This window comes from Bradysia coprophila (assembly GCF_014529535.1).
Source record: "Bradysia coprophila strain Holo2 chromosome IV unlocalized genomic scaffold, BU_Bcop_v1 contig_84, whole genome shotgun sequence".
In the NCBI taxonomy this organism is placed as follows: domain Eukaryota; kingdom Metazoa; phylum Arthropoda; class Insecta; order Diptera; family Sciaridae; genus Bradysia; species Bradysia coprophila.
The window spans coordinates 5,449,319-5,456,986 of NW_023503376.1; positions in this window are offsets into that span (position 1 = coordinate 5,449,319).

Consider the following 7,668-nt stretch of genomic DNA (forward strand, 5'->3'; position numbering starts at 1 on the left):
CGATATTGCATGTCATCGCCGAAATTCATCTATCTGTTACGAACTTGTCCAACTTTCATGTTTCAAAATCTTCTGGAAGAAGTTGATGAATTTTTTCGACAAACATTGGAAAATATTTGCAACATTAAAATGACCCCGAAAGTTTGGAGACAAACAACGTTACCTTATTCGTTGGCTGGAATTGGCATAAGAAAACTTGAAGATTTGGCGATTCCCGCATATCTTTCTTCAATTTTTCAATCAAAAAATTTATCAAATGTTTTATTAGGTCAACTGAATTTGGACATCGTTGACACCGAAATCAAAAAATTGATCGATGATCTGCCGTCCAGCCTGGTACCAGACACAGAAGCAAAACGTGAAAACCAAACAAATTGGGATTACCCGAATATGAAATTAATTTTCGAAACATTGTTGAGCAATGCTGACCAAACAGATAGAGCGCGCTTACTTGCATCATCCAAAAACGAATCGTCAAAGTGGTTGCAAGTGATACCGTCGTCTGAGTTGGGCCTACTGTTGAACAACAATACAGCTCGAATTGCGATTGCCATACGTTTGGGAGGGAAAGTATGCGAAAAACACACTTGCCGATGTGGAAAAACTGTCGAAGAAAACGGCCACCACGGTTTATCATGCATTAGGAGCGCTGGCAGAATTCCGAGACATGTAGGATTCAATAAAATAACCTTGAATGCCTTATCTAAAATCGATTTCCCGAGCATGCTAGAACCGCCTGGAATAAGCAGATCGGACGGAAAGCGCGTTGACGGTGTAACCATCACTCCATGGGAACGAGGAAAATCTTTGGTTTGGGATGCTACAGTTAGCGACACTGTTGCTCCATCATACCTGGCCCAATCAGCGAAAATCGGGTCGCAGATCGCTGGCTGGGTCGCAGATCAATCAGAACGTCATAAACATAATCACTACATGACATTGAAACTAATAGAACGCTCGGTCTCCTTATGAACGATTTGAACGTATTAGTAACTACTTGAAAAACTTGTCCTTGAGCCGATGCTGCTTTCTGTATCACTTTCATTCACTTGGAGCTGATCGAGCACATTTTCCATTTGAACAATATCCACCTTCAAATTTTCCCATTTCGACTCGTAGCTCAGCAAAAATTCCCAGATCAATTTTTCCTTCTGCACTGTAATGCTTCTCTAACTTTTCGTATGCATCCACCAGTTAGTTCCATTGTAAATATTTCAAAACGTAAATTTTATGTTCAAAGAGTTAAAATTCCAATATTTTTGTGATTTTATTTCGTTCACGTTATAACTAAATAGCCTCAATACAAACAACACACACTCTACGGATAATAGCGGCAGAGTCGAAATTTTGCTTGATTTTCGCAAGTGGTTCCAGGTGGTTCCGGGTGGTTCCCGTGGTCCAATCGAAAAGTGATGTATGGAAGGTGCCCCTTATTTTTGCTAATGAACAAGTCGTCTATACATCATTTTGTCCAAAAACTTCGAATTTAGCCGATATAATTTTGGGTCATTTTGACTCTGCCGCTTCTGCCGCTATTATTGAGTTATAACGTGTGTACATACAACTGGTGTACAAGAAATTATGTAAGAATTGGTTTGACCTGTATGAGGAAACACAAGTAATTGTACGTCTGTGAAACACGACAAGGAAATAGTCAATTTTGTAAGCGAAACAGAATTAACACTGAGAAACTTTTGACACCGCGAGGCATCAAATTCTTAAACGACAAATTCGACAACAAAATTGCTATCTTTACGGTCAAGGAATTCGAAGTTATTTTGTTCCTCACGCCTGAAAACGAAAACACAACGAATTTGATAACAAAAATCTGCTGTTACATACATGAGGAAACCATATACCCAACCTTCGGTGCTATTCCTTTAGAGAGAATTGTGGAACAATTTGAGGTCAGTGTTGATTTAATCCACATTCACATACAGCTGTGGCTCATGGTCGACCCATTGGACGAACTGCGGGACGAGTCGTCAATAATAGCAGATTATGCACCTCTGTCCGAAATGTTTATTTTGACGATTTAAAAGTAATGTTAAAAGAGTTTGTCAAAATCGGATGTCAGAATCGGAAGTTAGGGTCCACAGAGTGAGTTAAGAACGGGGTACCTGGCAGTATAATAGAACTAAGTGTATTTCACGGTGGAGTTGAACAAAACTTAAATAGAGTCACGAGACCACCTCTGATTTTTCTTCATGTTCTTATTGAGGGACTATACTCTCACTCGAGTACTATTCAGTTCGCGGATCCTTCCAGCAAATCCTTCCTACACAAATTTTGTAAAATCCATTCTCGGTGTTTAATAGAGCATGGAATCCTCTACCAATATGGCCATTCAAAGTGTTTCCAACTCTCTTCATCTTGGACATATCATTTAAAAATGTCGAAATTTCGACTTTAGCTAGCTGTGGCTACGTGGTCAGGTTGTCGAGAGTAGCCATTTTATCACTAATTAGCTTAGAATTAGTCCCTCTATCCGTTGCGATAACAATCTGTATTCAAATTGACTCGTCGATCCCGCACGTCCATGAGTGCCGGTTCTCCGAAACGGCTGGAAGGGTCCGCGAACTGAATGTGGTTCCTGATAGTACTCGAGTCCCTCAATAAGAACATGAAGAAAAATCAGAGGTGGTCTCGTGACTCTATTTAAGTTTTGTTCAACCTTACCGTGATTTCTAATAAATTTCGTCGGACTTTCGTTTTTTTTTTTTGTTTGAAACGTATGGAAGACCGTAAGTGTGGGTAAGTGTGGTGTTGGTATATTGGTCCCTCAAGCTTTTATAATAAGCACATCACTTTTACTTGTCATCGTTGTCCATAGACTAGTCGTTTCTATGTAAGGTAAAAGAGAAAAACACCACGAATTTCGTTCGAATAAATTTTAAAATAATTTTTTTGTTTTATTACTTTTCTTTGTTAATTTTTGTTTTACTGTAAAATGATGCCATGATCTTTCAATGACAATTTCAATAAATAATATATTTATTGGCGTATATATAAGTAGTATTGCTTTGTAATTTAATAACATTATAATTTGTCATCGTCATTATGAGCATGAGTCAATAACCAATTTTCTTCTTTTCATTTTTATTTTTTATTTAATTTTTGCGTTCCATTTGGAAATTTATGTCACTCATATATATCTAAGGGAAAAAATAATGAGCAATGTCTGATCTCAAGTGTTTCGAAAGATTTATAGATTGACTTCGAATAAAGAACAGGAAAGGTAGCGAAACGACTGTTTAATTTTGCTATAAAATCGAGTGAATTAGTTTGATTTCATGACTCAAATGACTCTGGTACAATTTTTTTTTTCGATTAAAATAAATTTTCATTTTGTCAGCGTAATTAACATTTCATAAATAAAAGGATTTTTCTGGTATGGCAACATAAAACATTTAAAAAAAAAAGTTTTCTTTTGTTTAAAACATTGAAACGAAACGGACTGTGCGAGAGATAAAATATTTTTTTTTAATTTTCATTAAACAAGCAGATTAAATACTTAATCGAAACAAACTAAGGCACTAGGCAGACATCATTTTCAATGAGACATTAAAGCATTTGATTATATGTGGGATACTCTACTTTTAGCATTTTAGTTAACATTAGTCTGTTGTATACAGTAATTTTATCTGCAACTACTACATCATTGCCGGTACAAAAAGCTTTGTTTTCTCCTTCAATTCAACGCGTATACGTATTTATGGGGATATATGTAAAAATCTTCAGAATGAAACTGAGAATTAATTGAACATTCCTATGAGTGAGTGGAAGTGACACAATTTTCTTGAGAAACCTCAGATTCATTCTTCGCTGCCACATTCATTCACTAAGTTGAACCAAGGTGAATTTTTATTAAACAATGTTTAACTTTCATATTTTCTATAAAACAGCATTTTAATTGCGTTGTGAAAAGTAAATAAACGCAGAAGACAATGCAAACCTTCGGCCGATCACATAAAAAACGGGTACAATAATCTCGTCAGTGCAGTCCTTAAGATTTCAATAAAATTGACTTAAAATGTCGAAATACTTTCCTCGCTTCGCTCGTTTGATAACTTCACATCTAGTCACAAAAACAACGCCATTTCAACAACCCAAAATAGACTCTTTCATAACATGTGCCTAAAAGCTAAGCGAAGCCGACGGTGACAACACATCTTGTTTGCTCACAAAATTCCAGCTTGCTTAGGAACAACGTACGGGATTATTGTACCCATTTTTTATGTGATCCGCCTGAAGGTTTGCATTGTCAATTTACGCGCTTCTTTCATCGCACTACTGTCGATAAATTCGTTATGGCTCAGATCACCGAGCATATGGTTGCGTAATTTATGTTATCAGCCGAAGGTTTACATAACCTTCAGTGTGTAAATACTTTGGGCGGGACGTAGTACAACATTTAAAGTGATTGTCTCATTTATCGACATTATTTAGCTGAAGCAGCGTCTATCACAATGGTGAAACGATACCCACATCAAGCAGAATTAGTTTAATTGATGAATAGCAATACTACAAAGCAAGTCAATGTAGTTTTGGATAAGGCAGATTACGAATTTCGCTAATGAAATGCACTTTCAATCGATATGTAGCGTAAAATCGACTAAAATATTGGGTGATTCAGCAGCGCGGGAGTGTTATATACAAATTTTAGTTCGCTTAATCTGAGACTATATAAAGCCTACACCGATATATTATGATAATGTCAGCGATTAATAAATTGTTGATCTCTATATACCATTTTCGTTATAAAATTAGTTTGATTTTGCTAAAAAATGTTTTCTAAGTTTTTTTTTTGCTTTGTTTCCTTTTTTCTAGATTTTCATTCTATGTTAAAAGTGTTTTTCCTATTCTAAGGTAATAATTGTTAGGTATATTGCTGAGTTAACTATAGTCTTTGAGAAATTTACATTCACATTTCGTATTTTTTGTTTTGTTTTGTTTTTAGAATAATAATTGGTCCGATAATAAATCTCCTTTTTTTTTGTTAATTTTTTTTTTCTCTTTTTTTATATTTTTTAATTTTTAATTTTTTATTATTTGAGCATACTACGAAATCTACTTTAAAATTTTTATTATTTAAATAAAAATACAAAATTACATTCGTTTAACGAAATTCTTCCACTCGTCTAAATGTTTGTGTAAGCTGCCATCCACAACACAACCCACAATCAATGGCTCTCTACATTCGTCCCAACAACACAGAAAATACGAAGACGAAAACAATAAAAATCATGGAGTTAAGTTAAAGGCACTTGACACTCGTTTGCAACAGCAGAGAATATTTTTGTTTGGATCGAATTTCAAAGAAAACATGCCGAAACCTTACGAACATTAAATCTAGTCAGTACACACTGTGTCCTACACAGAACACTTAACAATTTAGAATTCTTAGCTCTGTGCAGTAAAACTCGACAATTCCGCAGCAAATCTTTGAATGAATCACTCATATTATCTCAACAAATATGGCCGAATAGGGTAAGAGTTAAGAGTAATGTCCCTTAACTGATCATTAAGTTGAATTCATCGTCTTCCGTTTTGCCACCGTTTTCTTGACAGTTGGAATTAAAACAATGCAAAAGTCATCGGAACAATAGAAACGTCACGTAAACGGAAAGCTAAATGGAAGTAAAACGGATGTGTTAAAACTAGGTGAGTCAAACGCTCGGAGCTTGTAATTTCCATGAAAAACTCAAGAAAATTGGAAAGCTTCGAGCGAATGATGTTTTGATTCAACAGGACAGAACGTCTTTTGTGAAAGCTTTAAAAGCTTTCGAAAACTTGAGCTTTTTTGAATTTTCGTAGAAAAGTTAAAATTAGTCAAAGGAAGTTCAATAAACAATTGGTCAAAAAGATTGTAGAGTAGAGTCTACAATGACTCGGTCAATACCTCTCTCTAGCAAACAAAATTCACTTTGACGCTGTCAAAATACCACCTAATTCCTTTGTTAGTACACTCAAGGCTCGGAATCGGTCGATAGCGGTCAATAGTGACTGACCTGAAACTTCAGGTCAGGTCAGGTTTTCATACAAATTTTCGGGTCGACCTGTCAGGTTTCAGGTCAGACCTGATCACTCTAATCAGGTTGCAAGTAAAATCAGGTCAGATTAAATTTGATTGAATCAGGTTCAGGTCGAAAAAGATTCAGGTAAGGTTAAGGCTCGGAACGGGTCGGGTTCGGTCAGACCGGAACCCGAGCTTGATTTAACCCGAACCTGAAAAATTATTTCGGGTTCAACCCGAACTTAAACCGAACTTGAATTTTCGATTTCGGTTTTAACCCGAACCTGATGTGAACCTGAAATTGTTCAACCCGAATTTGACCTGAACCTGAATTTTCAATTTCGAGTTCGACCCGAATCTGAACTGAACCCGAAATTTTAAATTTAATCCGGTCGGGTTCGGGTAACCCGAAATTTTTGACTTTTTTTAGTGTAATAAACGCTCAAAATTTCGGGTTACCCGAACCCGACCTGATTTAATTTAAAATTTCGGGTTCAGTTCAGGTTCGGGTCGAACTCGAAATTGAAAATTCCGGTTCAGGTCAAATTCGGGTTGAACAATTTTGGGTTCAGGTCAGGTTCGGGTTAAACCTGAAATCGAAAATTCAAGTTCGAGTCAAGTTCGGGTTGAACCCGAAATAATTTTTCAGGTTCGGGTCGTGAAGCCGGTTCAGGTCAACCTGAACTAAAACAGGTCAATCCGAACCCGTTCCGAGCCTTAGGTAAGGTTCAGGTAAACCTGACCTCTTCCAAGCCTACTGTAACACTGTTGACAAATTTTCCAATTTTACATGTAACCAACTTGATAAATTTAGTTAGGTTAGGTTGATAGAGAGGGTATTGAGGTATTGACTCAGTCAATTAAGAGCGCGTACAACAATTGATTTTGTTTTTGTTAAGTGACCACAGTCAAAGTTCAATATTCATTTCGCTCTCCTCTACATATGACTGCGGTATGGGTAGTCTTGTTAAAACTGTCTAAAATCGTGAATGCTGTCGATTATATGCTGCAAAATAGCGAAAGCTGTTCTCCTGCACCTTACATCTACTACACAACCATGTTTCACGTATCACGCATTTTGAATGCGATAAAAATTTCGAAAGCTTTCAAGAGGCTGAATTGTAAACTTGTCGCCAGGCATGAGCGCCGACGGAGAAACCTCGGCGGCGGCTAGCCGAAAAAAATTTCTCGGCGGCGGCGAAAAAGTCGGCTTGAGCCGGCTTAAAACGGCTCGGCTGGAGGTTCCTTTTAACTTTTTTTCAAAATAAAAACGTTTAGATAAATTCATGGAAAATGAACTAGTAAGCATGAAAATGAAATTGTACGGAAAGCGAAAATGTAGGTAGATTAGGTTGTTCAAAGTGCAAGTGGAACTGGTCTTGTTACAAGCAAGTCTCTAAGTCTAAGGTTCACTAACGCGTCAAGTTTTATTGCCTCAAAACTTGAACTAAATGGAAAATCATGCTCCAGTACACTCATTTAACTCATTAAGAAAATGGTTTTCGAGAAGAAATCGAAAGCTCACGAAAATCAAGTAAAAATTGAAAAGAAAAAAAAACGAGAAAATTCGCAAAGATCGATAAAATTAACTGATTGCGCGCCTTCGGCTCGTTCCGCAAAGGTCATACTTGCCAAAACAACAAACTTAGAAG